Source organism: Symphodus melops (assembly GCF_947650265.1).
Source record: "Symphodus melops genome assembly, chromosome: 13".
NCBI classification, from domain to species: domain Eukaryota; kingdom Metazoa; phylum Chordata; class Actinopteri; order Labriformes; family Labridae; genus Symphodus; species Symphodus melops.
Window position 1 is genome coordinate 15104486 of NC_136703.1, and position 17212 is coordinate 15121697.

The 17212-nt window shown below is 43.3% G+C and overlaps 1 protein-coding gene across 4 annotated transcripts in view; it reads right to left on the bottom strand.

Annotated features, from left to right (window-relative positions):
- Positions 1–17212, bottom strand: part of nav1a (neuron navigator 1a) — a 90284-nt gene that overhangs the window by 29439 nt on the left and 43633 nt on the right. The gene's annotated exons all lie outside the window — the stretch shown is intronic.

A 17212-nucleotide genomic window follows, 5' to 3' on the forward strand; every position in this document is an offset into this window, starting at 1 on the left:
TTTCTGGATGGAAAGTTAAAGCAGTAAAAAGGCACTACCACGTATCAGGAACCCTGGTCAGTTAAATGTTTTGGGGGTTTTTTTCTGAGCATGGGGGGGGGGGGGGGTGGAACTGGATAGACAGCTAAAGAAAACTGCAGAGCTTAAGATGAGGCGAAAGCGCTTCAGCTGAATTCTCCCCAGACAGCAAATTAATCTCTGAATATCTTCTCCCCTCTTGACCTCCCCGGGGTGGACAGATGAGGGTTTGCTCAGAGTTCAACACATTGCTGCTGAGAGTCGACTTTGGCTTTGAAATACTTCATCCCCATGAAATTAAACAGGACGGTCTACACGGCTGAAGGCTCCAAGCTTCATATAAGGAACTTTGAGCTGTGAAAAACTCCCGGAACCAAAAAATAAATAAATAAATAGTGGAACTGTTGACGATACTGACGCCAACTGGGAATAGTCTTGATCTCTTCATACGCTAAGCCCCAAAAAGGAACACAGTAGGGGTTGGGAGACGTGTGCACATGGAATCTTGGGAAGCTTTCTTCGTCTTTGTCCTTTTTTTTCTTACTCTGCTTAAATGGGGTTAAAGATCACTAACCCCCCCCCCCCCCCCCCAGTCTATACAACACTGATGAATGGCTTTGAATGCAGTCACAAAACAAACAATGCCTTTTGAAGTGATATCAGAAAATATGATTTATACCTTTACAATAATGGTAGAAATGTGCTGTAGTTTCTCTACAGTGGGATTGTTTTCATCTAAAGATCGTGACAAAGTAGGTCAAAGAGAGTTACATTTCCGAACACTTTAAAATGCCTCAGTGTTGTAAGTGGTAACATCGTAAACCTTGACCCTCCAAAGCACCTTTAGTTTCTCCCAAAGTCCCGTTTTTGTTTCTTCGCAGGAAGCAGAAGAGGGACAGCACTCCTGGGATGTGGTGGAACAGCCTTTTAAATCACCTCCGTAAGTAGTTCAGTCTGGGGTGCAGTGTGGGGAGCTTCCCAGCCCCTAGAATCAAGAGCTGAGAACTGGGGAGGAGCTCACAGGGGGAACCCCAGCACGCAGAGGCCCAGGACAGGGGCTGGATCCTGGGGTAGAATTAGCCCTGGCCTCCCTTCGCACATGTCAACGACCACAACATTGTGCGAAATATGAACCTGTTGGGAGTCTTAGGGATGGAAAAAGTTGCTCAGAACCACGTTTTAATGAATTATATTAACTCAGAAACGTCATAACGGTTGGGTGGTTTGTGTTTACAGAAATGAGGATGCTGCACAATCAGATGTTGCACAAAAAGGAACTGCCTCTGTCCATATGTGCAACATAGTTGAAATTTAGGAACTTTGATGGCAGCTTGACCCATTGGAGAAGCTGCAGTGGCCAAACATCGACTCCTAAATGACATATTCACAACAACCGGAACAGAACTGTGCGCACACAATTTCAGAGGGCATCCTCTCCTTGAAGAAACTGTATTTTAACAATTAAGCCTTCATTTTCATTTGTTTTTGACATTAATCAGCTAACACAGCTACATTATTACACGTCCAATATTGCGAGCATTAGAAGTTAAAGGACCTGCTGACTGGGGTTGGGCTCGTGGCACTTTAAAAGCCAAGCAGCGTCTCTTAAGTTAGGTTATTGATAAAGATTGAATATATTTTGAAAGGGAGGAAGGCACGGTCTGAAGACATGAATAAAATCTGATTACATAGCATTGGGTCAAATCTAATAAAGCTACACAAAGAAGCTACAGATCAGAATAGCGAACTTGCGCAAGGTTGTCCAAACAACACCTGAACAAAAAGAATGAAACCCCATTGACTCGAGCATAGATCCCTTTTAATTTTTTCAGGCTGAGTTCAACTCAAACAATCTCACAGACGCACACATTAGTTCCCTGCTGAGGAGGGGGACATATCACTCCAGCGTGTATTCCCATACATGAACATATGTGGTGATTGGGATTGGGGGGGGGGGGGGGGGGGCACACCCTGCATGAGCACGCACCCATCACCTGCTGTCACTCATAACAAACCCACTTCGGTCATGCCACTCAAAGTTGTTACAGTAATTTTGGGAGACATTCCTCCGCCTGCTGAAAACACACACTTCACATTCCAGCGAGTGTATTCTGAGGTCCCACTCCTTAATCCTTCAACATATGCGGACGCATACGCGCATTCCATCGCACAAGTGCACAGACACTCACAAAAATAAAACAACTCATCCAGACAACAACACTGAAAATCGCAGCCACGAGTTCAAGCCCCCCCCCTCGGCACCAAAAAAAAAAAAAAAAAAAACGGTTTCAATTTCCATGAAGATACGTTTCCAAGAATGTTGGTTCAAGAAGACTTCACTATCAGGTGAAAATGATATGCAGAGCCTAACGTCGAGGCAGCCGACATCAGGCTGTGGCTCTTTCGTCCAAGTCGAGGCTGTTAAGGTGTACTGCTGTTTGGCTGTAAGTCCTCCTCCGGCTTTGAAGTAACAGACAAAGTCAGTAAACCACGGGGAGCACCACCTCATGAAAATATGAGCTGTTTGCGAACACAGGCTCCTGTGTGTACAATAAAGAAAGCGCATGTGTCTAACAAGCACAGGTTACAGGCATCTGTTGTTTCGCTCTCTGGTCTCCCTAATGACCTTGTAAGGAGGTTCATGTACACAGGATCTCTTAATTGCAAAACATCAAGTGGCTGCATGAAATTACCCTAAAATTAGGCAGCGTGGATGCAGAATGTAAAACATTACATGAAACCCAGAGAGGCATAAACTACCATGTTGTACGGTCAGTTAGAGTCTGGGTCATGCAGCCTCAATAAGTTGAAAGTGTTTTGAATAATCTCTTGTTTCTATGTGAACAGGCATCTTTGCAAAGACATCCTAACACACGCCTATGTTGACAGAAAGCTTTCAGCATGTCATTTGTTTTTTCTGCAATTTTTTTTAATCCGCACTGGTGTGGACATGTTTTTTCGCGCGGCGGATTGAAAAAGTCTGACTCATGTTTCTTGATTCTCTTGAGGTGTGATAGCATCAGAAGGCCCGTTGAAACCTCCAAACTCATCCAGGGTCTGAGTCAGCAAACTGTGTTTCATAAACACCTTCATCTATCTTTGACCCTGAGGGTTTGAACTCTAGAAGAACTTAATTTGTTTAAAAAGAATCTTTTTTTTTTTTTGTCAAGGACCAAATAACGGCTTTTTATTACTTCACAATATACGGCAACACGAGCTGAACATCCAGGTGTTGCATTTTGTGAAAGTGTTTCCCTTGAGTATGCTCGGGTCAAATGTAAATGTCAAGACTTGACCAGGTGACATCCACAACGAACACCTTATCTGCTTAAAGGTCAGAGTTAGAGGGACTGGCACCAGCAGTGCACTCAAGCCACGTCCATCCCATTGACACTTCTTGTTAGCCTGCTGACCACAGCTGGATTTAATAAAGATATATTAATAAAGAATATATTATAACTGACTCTAATTACTTTGCAATGACATAAATAAAGCAGCTTTTTAGTCATTCAACCAACCAGAGGTGCTTGTTTACCGCGGACCATCACTGCATGCACAGCTTAAGGATTTATTTGGAGTTAACAAAATTAAAAGAGTGACATCACTATTGTTCATTGGATGAGGTTGTTTTTCTACTCGGGGGGGGGGGGGGGTTCAAGATATCAGGGTAGGCTATGCTGAGTGGGCAGGTTGTGTACTGTAGTTTAAATGACAACACACACACGCACACGCACTAAGTTGATGTTGGATTGTTTTCAATATGACGAATACACTTGATTGAATCTTTGTGTTGGCAGGAACTGCTAAGCTCATGATGCATGTTTAATGTTTCATGTTCACACTCATTCTGACACACCCACACAGAGGCTTACATGCAGAGGCACACTAGCTCTTACAATGTCTGGACTAGATCTATTCATTTATCAGTCTTTTGACAGCCTGCCTGTTTGAGCATACATGTCCAAAACAAACATAGCATATATGAGAACATACAGTTGTGTGATAATGTGTGTGTGTGTGTGTGTGTGTGTGTGTGTGTGTGTCAGTTGGTTATGTGTCTATTGCAGGTGTGTATGTCTATTGTCTAATGCCCAGATATCAGGATGTTTTGCACTGTTGGGTTCACATAAAGGCTTGATGTATCCTATAGAGGTCAGGGGATCACAAAAAGAGCAAAGCTGACCACCAACCCATCTCTCATAAGTGCTCTCATACACGCACGCATGCACGCATGCACGCACGCACGCACACACACACACACACGCGCGCACACACACACACACACACACACACACACACACACACACACACACACACACAATGAGCAACCCTCCCTCCTTCTTCATCATATTGCTATAAGGCAAGTTAACGCTGTAAACGTTCCTACAAAAAAAAATCTATCCAGGCTAACTGTCTAAAAAGTCTCTTTAGTATTCAGGCCCCCCCCCCCATCTACAGCCTACACATATTCACTGGCCTACATTAGCCCACACATTAAGACACACAATTAGATAATTCTCACTTTGCTGTGTGGGTATAAAGATGATATGGAAGAGGCATGCTGCTCTTTATCCAATCACAGAACATATTCCGCGAGAAGGCGTCTTTCAAAATGTAGGTCAGCCGTTCAGTAAAATGCGGTCCTGCAGCGGATCGATGCGAACACACCCACTCATCCTCTATCTCTCTCTCTCCCACACACACCCGTATACCTGCCTCTGCTGACCCACCGGCAGAACCCAGTTGTCATCGCAGCACCTTAAAACAATGGCCATGTCGGCTAACTGTATTCAGAAACACTTAACGCGCGCGTGCACATTGCGAGCATACAAATGCAGCATTTACATCCATTAGCGCACTATTGTCATCCGATGATTCGCATTGTTTCTGTGATATGGATCCCTTTCAAGCGTCGCTCTTCCTTTTAAAGCTTGCTTTTTATAGTCTATGCAGTAACCGGCAATAAAAGATAATGCTGATTCAACATACGGCTTTCCGCATTGAGGTCGGTGCTTATAGTGCAGACTGTAGGCTACCTCCATCCATACGCTTGCGAAAAAGCACGTTGTTCATCCAGCGTCTGGACTCTAGAATAAGACACAATTTTTCCAACAGTCCAATCTAAGCATTTGCCATTCACAGCAATAAAACGTGCCACCATGTCTTGCAGCTGTTAAGAGTTTTTTATCAATGAGACACGCTGCTGCTTTTTACGCACAGACCAAACCGGGGCCCATTCACTGATAACGTCAAGCTCGCAATTTGCATTGTGTATGTACCCAGTTTAAAGTAATACCACCAGTGTGTCAATTAGCTCCTCATCCGGTATCCTCAGTGATTCTAAGTAACAGTATGCAGGAAGCTTCTCTCTCATCCTTTACCTTGACAGAAAGTGCATTGTCCTCCCCGCGCGCTGCGGTGCCGGGAGCTGCAGCATTTTGCCGTTTAGCACGCGACCGCTCATTCTTCAAACGTCCAGACTCTTCACGTCGCTTTGTTTCCGTTTGGCATATCCAGGCACTACAGCAAGTAAGAAAGTCCAGCCGGTGCTGATATCAGAAAACCCGTCTGAAAGAGTCAGCAGCGTGAACTGACTGATCCACTCCCGCAGTGCCTCCGCTGACACACTCACACGCTCTGTCCCCCCCTCTCTCTCCCTCTCTCTTTCCCTCTCTCTCTCTCTCTCTCTCTCTCTCTCTGTCTGTCTCACATACACACACACACACACGGAGGGAGGCGATGAGCAAGAGAGGGAGGAATGGATAGAAAGGCAACACCCCAAATTCCTCCTACTCCTCCTCTGGCCCCCGTTTCCCTGATCGCGACCAGCTGTGCCTTTTCCAAAAGCGCAAAGGGGCTTTTTACGCGCATTCAGCCGCAAGATAAAAACACAGTCATCACATTCTCTCAAACGACATGTCAAAGACATTTTCACACGTTGACGTCTCTAAAAAAACTCACTCAGCCCTCTCAAAGTCAGGAGTAGATGCTGGCATTCGTTTTGATTGTGTGTGTTTTAAAGTTTTATCCAAAAAAAAAATAGAAAGAAAGTATCCTTCAAGTTAGTCAATAGATCAATGGCACGATCCAAAAATGTTCCTCGTAAAATAAGATAATTCATTTGCAAATGTGTTCACTCATGCATGTATGTGTAAGCTGGCTTCAATTTTAGATCAGAGTCTGAGAGGAGCTATTGGCTTTGCAAATTGTTCGAATGTTTTTGTGCTTAATATCAGCAATAAGCCATCTGGCAGAACACATACTGGGCTGACAGATTAGGAACCCATACTCCTACACCATCTAGCTTTACCACTTTGAGTCTTTGATCAACTGGCAACACAACCTGTTGATGTGTGCAGCTTTTATAGGGAGCTGCAGTGCATTTAGACACATTAACAGTTATTTCAACTGCAACAGTGGTTTATGGTGGTGAGTTAATCATTGACGACAGGTTATTGCTTTTCATTTCAACACTGCACTTCAAACAATCTAACAATGCATCACATATTATAGCCAAGGTTTGTCAAATCTTTATCTGCAATGTAACCATAGATGTGAACTGTCCATTGATAAAAGCATGGGAGTCAAAGTATATTTCTCTGTGAAATATAAATAGCACAACATTGCATGTCAATTATAAATGTAAGTGAACGGGTTTCTGTTGCATACGCTTATCTTTACATTTACAGATACAGTACATGTTTATCGAGGTTTTCAGACACTAAGCAACTTTTGTGAACTGGATTCGTCATTATAAATATTAGATGTCTTATAGTGTGTCATTTACAAGTTTCGGTAACTTTTAGAAACTTGTTTTGGCGTCTTTAAGTCATGACGGACTGTCTGTCCTGAAACGCTTGATACATCGATGACAAAAGATTGAGAAGCAGTTTTTGAGATGTTGATCTTAAATACTAGACTTCCCGGAGATACACATATCCCCCTGAAACTGAAATAAAATGTGCTCTATTAAGGGACAGAACACAGCAACGCATAGCATGCTGAAAAAAAAAAAAAAAAGCTGCAGCTTTGAATTATTACACATAAGAAAGTCTCAACAGTTGCCCTCTGTTCTGAAGAAATGCTGGCTGGTAGCCAAACCAGTGGTGGCATAAATAAGCCTCAATGAGGATGTAATGAAGCAGCGAGGGTAAATGACTCCAGTGTTTCTATTGTAACACAGTGTGTATTGGCCTTTGGTCACTTGCAGAGGCATAGAGTGGATATCATGTATCCCCACCCCCCACCTCAGCTCTGCCCCACCTTACAACAACCAGTGGTGTTTAAACACTTTAAGCACTAAGTGCACCCTAGTGAATAGATCTGTCTGTCTGCTGACTGAGTCTGTTCAATAAATGAATGAAGGGTGAGAAAGGGGGAGACAGACGGAGGGAGGGAGAGAGGGATGAAGATAATTAACAGTGTCTTTGAGAAAAGAACGTGTGAGTGGTAGAGAGAGAAAGAAAAGAGACAGAGAGATTGGAAAACACACAGAGAGAAAGAGATCATTAACACACTCCTTGAAAGTGCAGAGGGAACAAAGACAGGATTCTTCAGGCTACTGCTCCACCGTACCATGCAGGGCGAGGTGGGCACACTACGCATACGTGTGTGTGTGTGTGTGTGTGTGTGTGTTTTAAAATCTGATTGGCATGTTGGCGAGAACTGCAGGTGTGTGGCCCCAACTGCCATTGTTGCCTAGCATTACTAATAAAAGGAAAGCAGAGTTTCTAAGTGAACGCACAGGTTTAAGAGAAACACTCCTGTATTCAAATTCAAATACACACACACACACACACACACACACACACACCACCTTTAGTCAAGGCTTGCTTTTGCTTTTATTTACTCTCATCCAAGTTTCTGGAAAGGCGACTTGGACAGAGCCCTGCGTCTGTCTGGCCAGCTTTTACTTTGACCGCTGACTCATGTCCAGACATGCCCTCCACTATTATCAGCTTTTCCTCATCTAAGAGTGTTTTTTTTCCCCTTCTTTTTTTTTTATTTTTTACTTCGACCATCATTTTCTCTCTCCCGACCCCAGTACAAGTTTTCACTGTCCATGTTTGCCTGTTTGTTGGTGCAGTATAATGCCAGCGTAATTATTAGGTAGTGTAATGATAGTGTCTATTCAAGCAGGGTCGACCTGCTTGTGTGACCCTGGGAACCTGTCACTCCCCTCCTGATGAAAGAGACAAGCGCCCTGGGAAAGCTCATCCCCCTTATCACACCAGGAACACACACATGCACTTGCAACACATGCAGAGACACAGACCTTTGAAAAACAAACAGCACACTCACATGTATTAGACTAAATGAAAAATGAAACACAGACTTTAGTGTCAATTAAAGTACATTAAATATGTTTCTCACTCTTGTTTTACATTTTATGTTTTTTGTTTATGTCACCTTAAACAATGTAAAAAAACAGCTTTAGTCAAAAGAATAGAGTCTAAAGAATAAATCTTGTACTGTTATAAACGTGACTCCTATAAATCAACTTGATTCTGAAAACAAGTTGAGCAAAATAAAGGATTATCAAAACAAGTTAGTTTTACAAGTAACTTCTTTTTTTTGTTTGTTTTGAATGAGGACAGAGAACTTGTTTGATGAGTTAGGAACCTGTATCTTAATCTCAAAGTGTCAACTCTGATGTGTGACTTTTGCCAAAAGAATCTCTTATAAACTAACACACAAACGTTCTTTTGTCACACTTTTGGCAAACAGCCTCCTTTCCCCAGAGTCGAACCACGGTCTGTATACCAGTCTGCGTGCTTGGTCTGGTGGCTCAATGCTGAAAAAACATGACCTCACAGTGAAAAACTCAGGGTTGAACATCAAAGTGCAGGCCCCACTCTGAAAAGGTGCTCTTGTGGCTAATTAAGGGACTCTCCAAGTCTGGACCACCTAAACAATCTAATTACTGTAACTTTAAGGGGACTCTATTCTTGGGGTCTTATCTGCTGGGGACAATATTAAGACCAACTGCTCAGAAACTTGAGTAGAACAAGAGGAAGTACACAAATAAAAACAGCTAACATACAGGAGAGTTCAAAAGTAACTAAACAGGTTTCGGCTGCCAGTTGAGCTTTCGTCTGCTGGGAAAATAATGAGGATATATTCACCGTTGGGGGCTCTGGTACACAAAGGAAAGAATGAGATTAAGAGATGGTGCAATGTAGAAAGCAGGAAGGTAGAAGGATAGCAGGGGGGGGGGCCTCAAAGAAAAGTGTGTGACTAATGTCGAAACAGCTTCAGAGAATAACACGGTGGGAGTCAATGGGAGGGAAGGAAGGTTAATTCTTATGCGTATTACAAACCCCCGTCACACCCCACTGTTAACCTTCCATGGCCCGGCTCTAGTGTGCATCTTGTATGAGTGTTTGAGGGTGTGTGTAGCGGAGATTTGAGTTAGCTTCAAATCCAAGCTCCCCAGAATTCGTCCTTAACCATGCAGTTTCATTTACCCCCTATAGAGGAGCTAAGCATGTACTCTAAAGGCTGTATAGGTTTGTGTGTAAAGGTGGTCATGGGTGGAGGGTGGAGGGTGGGGTTGTCCTTTACTGTGGGAACCAGCAAGCCGGAGGGTACCTGATACTTTTAACCAACTCCTCTCTTTATTACAAGAAAAGTGCTCTGAGACAACAATGTTCTCTATTAAAAAATGATAGAGAAAAAAAATTGCAAAACATTCAAAAACAACAATGGCGTTCATCCTCTGGGAACCATGGTGAGCGGTCAAATGTTTACTAAAACATGCAGGAGATGTTGAAACAGGTCACTAAAAGTTTGTCAAATATATTGACCTACCAAGTTGTTCCCAACCTTTTTCCTCAGAGCTCCCCCCCCACCCCTACACACACACACACACACACACACACACACACACACACACACACACACACACACACACACACACACACACACACACACACACACACACACACACACACACACACACACACACACACACACACACACACACACACACACTTGGAAAAAAGCAAAACCCCCGTTATCTTTTACTTTTCTTTGTCAAAGAGTCAAGAATCAATTTCATATGAGGCGTTCCTCCAGAGTAAGACTGGGTGCAAAGGTTCGTTGACTCAGTGATGTCAGTCTATATGGTTTAAATCTACGCTTACCGGTTTAACCACATGTTCGTCATCAGCTGTTGTTTTCAGGTCATTTCCGGCCTTTTATCTCCTCTGTATGTCAGGTGTGATAATATCATAAGTAAAGCAAATAGGGAGCAGACAGTAAACACCTCCAGGAAGAGTGGGATCCGTCTCTCTCTTTAAAGGAAGCGGGCTAAATTGGTCATCTGGCAGAAGTCGTGACATTTTGACCTCTGTAAGTTTAGAAGCCGAGTCCACACACTCCATTTATTTTCCCATGTAAACTCATATTGTTGACATGGTAAATCATCCTTCTGAACTACTTGGGGGTCCTAACCACACACGCACATACACACACACACACACACACTCACACCCACACACACACCCACACTCATGCACACAATGGCCACCACAACCCGATCCACTCCCCCTTGTCCTTGCAGTCTGCTGACCACGTCCATAGGTTCTCTTTTTCTATTCTGACCCTGCCATAGGAGGAAGCCAGAGATTAACAGGGATTATGTCATAGCGTCTCCATAGAGATTTTCAAGGACTCAATTGAGGGGGGGAGTAGCTGTGGCAGTGGTGTGTATTTTTGGAATCACAGTGTTCTTGAAAAATACTTAAAGTAAGTCAATATGTGATTCCAGCTGTTGAGGGAGAACTTTTTTTTTTTTACTTTTGTTTCTCTGTTTCCAGACTTGTCTCTCAGCCGTGGGACTGGATGTGGGAAAATGTGTTTAAGGGATGTAACTGCAGTTCCCAGGCTCCGATCCAGAACGTGTGTTTGTTGCTCAACATCAGCTCATTTCATTGTTTCACAACAATGAAATGAGCCGTAGTCAAGCTAAATATAGTCTTGATACAAGTCAAGCTCATGTGCGTGTGCGTCCGTCTGGAAGTGAGGACAGGCAGACGGCGTCGCAGACAGACACAGAGCGTGACTAAAAGAAGCACGGCAAATATTTCCTTTCGCAAACACTGAAAGTCACAGTGGTTGAGTGGACAATTAGGTTCACTTTTCCCCGTTTGTTTGGACTCAAAGTAAACAAAACAGTGTCATGATAGTGAATAAAGAAGGTTAATCGTCAGACCGTGTGGCTTAATCAGCTTCAGCGAACACCAGAGAATATGAAAAGCTACACGAGGACACGAGTTCTCATCGAAAGAGGAGGTGTCAGGGGGGGTTTCGAGGACTACAAATCCCCCAGCAGCCCCATATGTTACTCTTGGGTAAATCTTTTAATGTGTCTGTGTATCTGTGTGCATGCCTCTTTATATGTGTATGACTGTGTTTGCGCTACTTTAGCAGACGGGCAGATTAATGCTATTATTGTTTGTCAGCAGGGTCCTGCTGTTACAGCTGGAGCCGCTGACATCATCCCTGAGATAAAACAGGACTAAACTAAAATGTGCGATATTGATTTAGTTACGAGAAGATGATAAACTGAATGTCATTATCCTGTGGCGTTAGTCTAACTTTTAGACTTTGATTTATCGAAATGAGACTAAATCGCTCGTCAGTCATTTCTTCTGTGCATAGACTCTTGTTGTCATGGTTGAGGATTAATATTCAAAAACTGTGTGTGTGATTGTGTCTTCTCTCTGGGTGTTCCCTCTAAGCGCTTTGCCCACACGTGCAGGAACAAAGGAAGAGCACACTCCTCCACTCAGTCAGACCCCATCATAATGACAGGAGGAGTAATTGATTATACGCCACGCTGAGCACACAGAGCCAGAGGAGTGGCACTCAGAGTTACGGAGGCCCGGAGAGGTCCAGAAAAGAGCAGGTAAGCGGATGACAAGAACAACACACGGCCCATCAACCCGTCTGAACCTCCGCCACAATATGCCGCTCATCAACTTTTCATGTGCATCCCGACGTCTCCGACACGCAGTGTCAGGCAGACAGAGGAAGGGAGACTTTTCATGAGATCACTCAAGGAAGACACATAGCCCTTTATTTTCATTAAAAATAAAAAGCACCATGTGTTGTTGTTTTTTCTATGGGCTGCACTCTTCTTCTTCCCCCCCCCCCCCATTTTCTCATTTTGTCCTTCATGACATAATCTCACTGACATCAAGGCTTTAATCAAAATCATCCAGTGTGCATGAATTTTCCCTTCAGATCTTAGCTCATTGTTATACAGAAATCCAGTCTGAATCTAGTTTATTTAGAAACTCCCTAGAAGTAATCTCCCACCAAAATCACGTTACTTTGACACGAGCAGACGCAGACTTAACATGAAATATGATGCATTATGCTGCTTCAAGGACATAATAAATGCAATAGATAATATATCTATTGCATCTTCCACATAGAGACAAAAAGAATGAAACAGTCCAGGGAAATAAGTGGCGTGACAGAGTATTTATTGTATGAGATCCATTACTTGTAGAAATCAATTCAAAAGAACCTCAGGATTATTTTTAATCTGTACAGTTTAAGGTACAAATTAAAGAGACACCTGAGCCAACAGCAAAACATTAACAGTCCACATATTCAAACTGTATTTGATTTATATTCCAACAACTAAGTTGCAGTAATAACAGATCCAAATAACTTAATATATTATATATATAACCCTGTATATTTGCTTCTTTGCTGTATCCCACAGTCAAAAAGAGAAATATTACAGTTTTCTCTTAGTTGTATCCAATGTAAATTTAAGCTCATACCAGGACTGGGTCTTTTCTGTTTTTCTTTTGTAACTGGACCCAGAGAATGAGTCACAGTGTTAAGATCTGGCTCTTATAGAGAGGGAAGCCCAGGGTGTGTCCACTGAGGACCACAACAGAAAAGAGAGAGAGAGAGAGAGAGAGAGAGAGAGTGAAAGTGTTTGAATGAGTTGATCTTTCACCTGTAACATAAATCAGATCCAGATGTGGGGAAAGGAATTCATTAATCAGACACGTCAGGGTGCATTAGGCTCTGTGTGTGTGTGTGTGTGTGTGTGTGTGTGTGTGTGTGTGTGGTTCTAGTATTTTGCCAGTAGGTGGGGTCAGAGTACAACAGGATTGAGCTCTCTGTTACTTCAACACACACACACACACATGCACACACTCGAGTGAGCTCTGTCCCACGGGTGATAAGGTTTAAAGGAGGTGACCAGGGCTGGGAGACGGAGTTAATTAGAAGAGCTTATCCATGTGCTGTGATCAGATAACCATCAGTTAAAGGCCAGATAATGACCTCCTGGGTTCGAATATCACAATAAAACACTGGCAGGTTTAATGCTGAAAGTAACAACAGAGGTCATCAAAGTTTTTTCTAGCCACCCTTTGTGTACAAAACTGATTACTTCTCTATCAAAACGTTCCTCTTTCTGTTTCAGTTCCATGTTCTGTGCTGGATTTACACCAAGCAGCCCGCTCGCTTCTGCTTTTCCGGAAAGGAGACGGCTCAAAATCAAAACATTTAAAGTAGCAGGCTGTAAAAAAGTGTGCATGAGTGCAGATGTGAGAGCGTGTTTGTCCTGCTTCAAACAAACGTTTTCGTCAATCAAACATTTAGCACACTGAACAGGCTGGACTTGCAGTGTTACCATGGCAACTGTGCATTTACTAATGGGGGGGGGGGGAGCTGAGGATGGGAGCTCTTCCATCCAGAAATGAAAGCATCTGCAGCAAGCAGGGCAGAAAACAAGCCACGCGCTTATCCAGTCGTCCTCACTTGTGTGTGTGTGTGTGTGTGTGTGTGTGTGTGTGTGTGTGTGTGTGTGTGTCTGGTCCATTACAACCACTTGAAAAACAACAATGGCAATCAATACTGACTATTAGGACCAGATGAGGCTCAGACAAGAACTCACCCTCATAACTCTGTCACACACAGAGCTGTGAATCTCCCACTGTGAGCACCACATTTGTGTCTACATTCATGAAGAGACGCTTATGATTTGTCCTACAACGCATCGACAGATTGTAAAGAACAACGATATGGGGATATTGACACACATTGAGAAGATAAGCAAAAGTGCTCTGAAAAGTATTCTCTGTACTTCTACTGTGCTTGAAAATTGATGGTGGAAGTACTTTGCCCTTTTAGCCCACATTTGGAAAGAAAGAGAGACAAATGCAAACAGGAAAAAGGTGAACCTGAGCTGTACCACGGGTTATAAAAATATAAGGAGAGCTTCGATTAGATATGTGCAGGTATTCATGCCAGAAACCTCGTTAGTTAACATTATTGTTGATTCACTCTTTGTACAAATTAAGAAACACAGTAATTAAAGTGCTAACTTTAAAAATCTTTGCTTCCAAGGTTTATGTCTAACATTGCAACACCTCATTAAAGTTTACGTCCACAAACACTCACGGGATTGACCTCCCCATCGTCCCCCTTCACCCGATGTTTCCCGGTGAGAATGACGTGTGTGTGTGTGTCTGTGTCTGGGTTTGTGTGTGTGTGTGTGTGTGTGTGTGTGTGTGTACAGTCAGGATCCAGATGTAAAGCAAGCGGCGGCTCAGGAAATGTTTAACTGACAGGAGAAGCTCTGACTCAGTGTGTGTGTGTGTGTGTGTGTGTGTGTGTGTGTGTGTGAGTGTGTGAGTGTGTGAGTGTGCAGGGTCTGTGTGTCAGGCAGGTCAACATACAGTCACATTCAACCTGATCTTTGTATGTGATGTGACTCATGCCTATACAATTACACTCCAGTGAGTCACAGCGAGACCCCTGATGAGTCAAATATACGTTTACAGCCAAAACTCTATTATGTTTCCTCCCAATAAATCAGAACAAAGAGATGACGACCACGTAACCCAAACAAAGAACACGTGTGTGTGTGTGTGTGTGTGTGTGTGTGATGCATAATTAATATGGGGGGATCCTATGTATTATATATGCCGGGGTGAGATATTGCAATGTTGTGTGACCTCTGTATGACTGGCGCACTCCCTCTCTGTATAATGGATGAGAATGGGGAATAATAAATTATGAGGAAAGGGAGGGTTTTCCAGCGGGTGGAGGGGGGGGGGGGGGGGGGGGGTACTTCAAGTCGAGAGGCTGGACATCAGAAGGAGAAGAGGTTGACTGCAGCAAAAGACCGCCCTCTAGTGGCAATAATCTATCAGTCTAAAGCTGCACTAGACTCAACATGACCGCATAAATGGCTTCGAAAAATGAAATTAAGGACAAGTAAATGAAATGATTAGTCAATGAACAAGACTATGTTTCTGCTATTAAATGTTACTTAATAAATTCAGTTTCACAGTCCACCCAGACCGTGCATACATTCAACTGTGAGGGTTTTCTGCTTTTCTTCTTTTGTTTTTAAAAGTGGTAAATGGTAATCAGACTTCTTTTCTAGTCTTCAGACTACTCAAAATGCTTTAACACCGCATGTGTTCACACACTGACGGCAGGCACTGCGATGCGAAGCAAGTAACTCATCCCATTCATACACATGCATATACCGCCGACCAAGCAGAGGGAGCAACTCGGGGTTAAACGTCTTGCCTGAGGTCTTAAATTGATTCTTGGCTTCCGACTCTACCAACCGAGTCACAGCTGGAGAACACTTAAAGACACCACTGAGGCTTCTTGGAATGTTGTATTTCAGGAGAATATTTTAAACTTTTACAAAAATAGAATAAAAAGCAACAGAATGACTCACAGTCCTTCCAGGGGCAAGATTATTTGTTCTGGATTACATCTGATCCAAATCTTAAACCCCCTGTTCCTATCACTACTCTCATCGAGTGCATCTCTAAACAGAGCAAAGCATTTTCATGACGGCCTTACTTTAATATCTTAACTAGCTCACTTAAGATTTGATAAGAAAGAGATTTAAAAGGGTAAAAAAAAAGATTCTTTGTCCGACATTTGTCTGACATCTCACTTTCTCAAACTTCTGTCAGTCTGCCAGCAAATGTTGCCTTTTCTTCTGGCCTCTCACAGAAAGTACGGCACAGACGTGTACAACCACCAACTACACAAACATACACAATAACACAACAGGAAACTTAACAGGGTTGCATTTGATTTCCTGATGACTGCGGGTGCATTTTTGAGGTTACCATAGAGATGTCAAGCTGTGTCGGCAGAGGACACACACACACACACACACACACTTTCAAATTCCTACTTTGCAATGACTTGTTTTTCTGCACTGTGCTCAGAGTTGGCCCGTAACACATGATGCTGTGTGCGCAACTGAGTTAAGTGTTGTGTCATCCCCGCTCATTCTGAGGACAAAGGCAGCAAAGTTCTGCAAAACAGACTGTGGACGTCCAGGCAACACAACTCCAGTCATTCTTGAATACTCCTTTAAACTCGATTGCTTGAATCTGTGAAACTTGATTAATTAAGCAGGTCACAGATAATGTGATTTCTTCCTGGGACTCGGGCAGCTCAGTTACAATTTTACGCTCAACGTTCAGTTCACAAACAGAAGCAACCTTCACAGAGTCCCAACGCACCATTTCTTTTGGGTCCTCGTCAGTTAAGACCCAGACAGACACCCAAACACGTTCGTTTGTCTTTGTAACATGAACGGGATTATTCATCTCTAATCCATTTTATTCCAGATGAATAATAGTGTGCAGACCTTTCCTGTGGAGTGATAGGTCATTGCTGTCACAGCCTCTGTGGAGCTGCACAGACAGGTGTGTGTATGGGATTTGTGAGACAACGCCAAAGAATGTGATCCCATTCAAAAGAAGAAGAAGAAAAAAAAAAAATCAACAGCTACACCAAACAACACACACAACATCTTTTTCTTTTTTTATCCAAAGAGTCACTGCCAAGCTTAAAACAAAACTCAAACTCCAACCTTGACAGCTCTGATTGAGTCCACATTGGCTCGGTTAGTTACCAGTCTTCCAAAATATCTGCCTCTGCCAGGGGGCTCTGGTGAGCCAACGCTGCAAGGGGTCCTCCACATGAAAGGCTGCTGGCAAAGCCTTTGGGCTCGGGGGCTGAATTTGACAGGATGATCTCTGCAAGGGGGCTACATGACTGTGACATCATCCACAGCCTCTGCCAGAGGGCTGTTTACTGACTATGGCACAGCCAGCTGCAACAGGGGGGCGTACAGCTGTCAGTGTCAAGGCTGACGCTAGGAGAGGCTGATTAC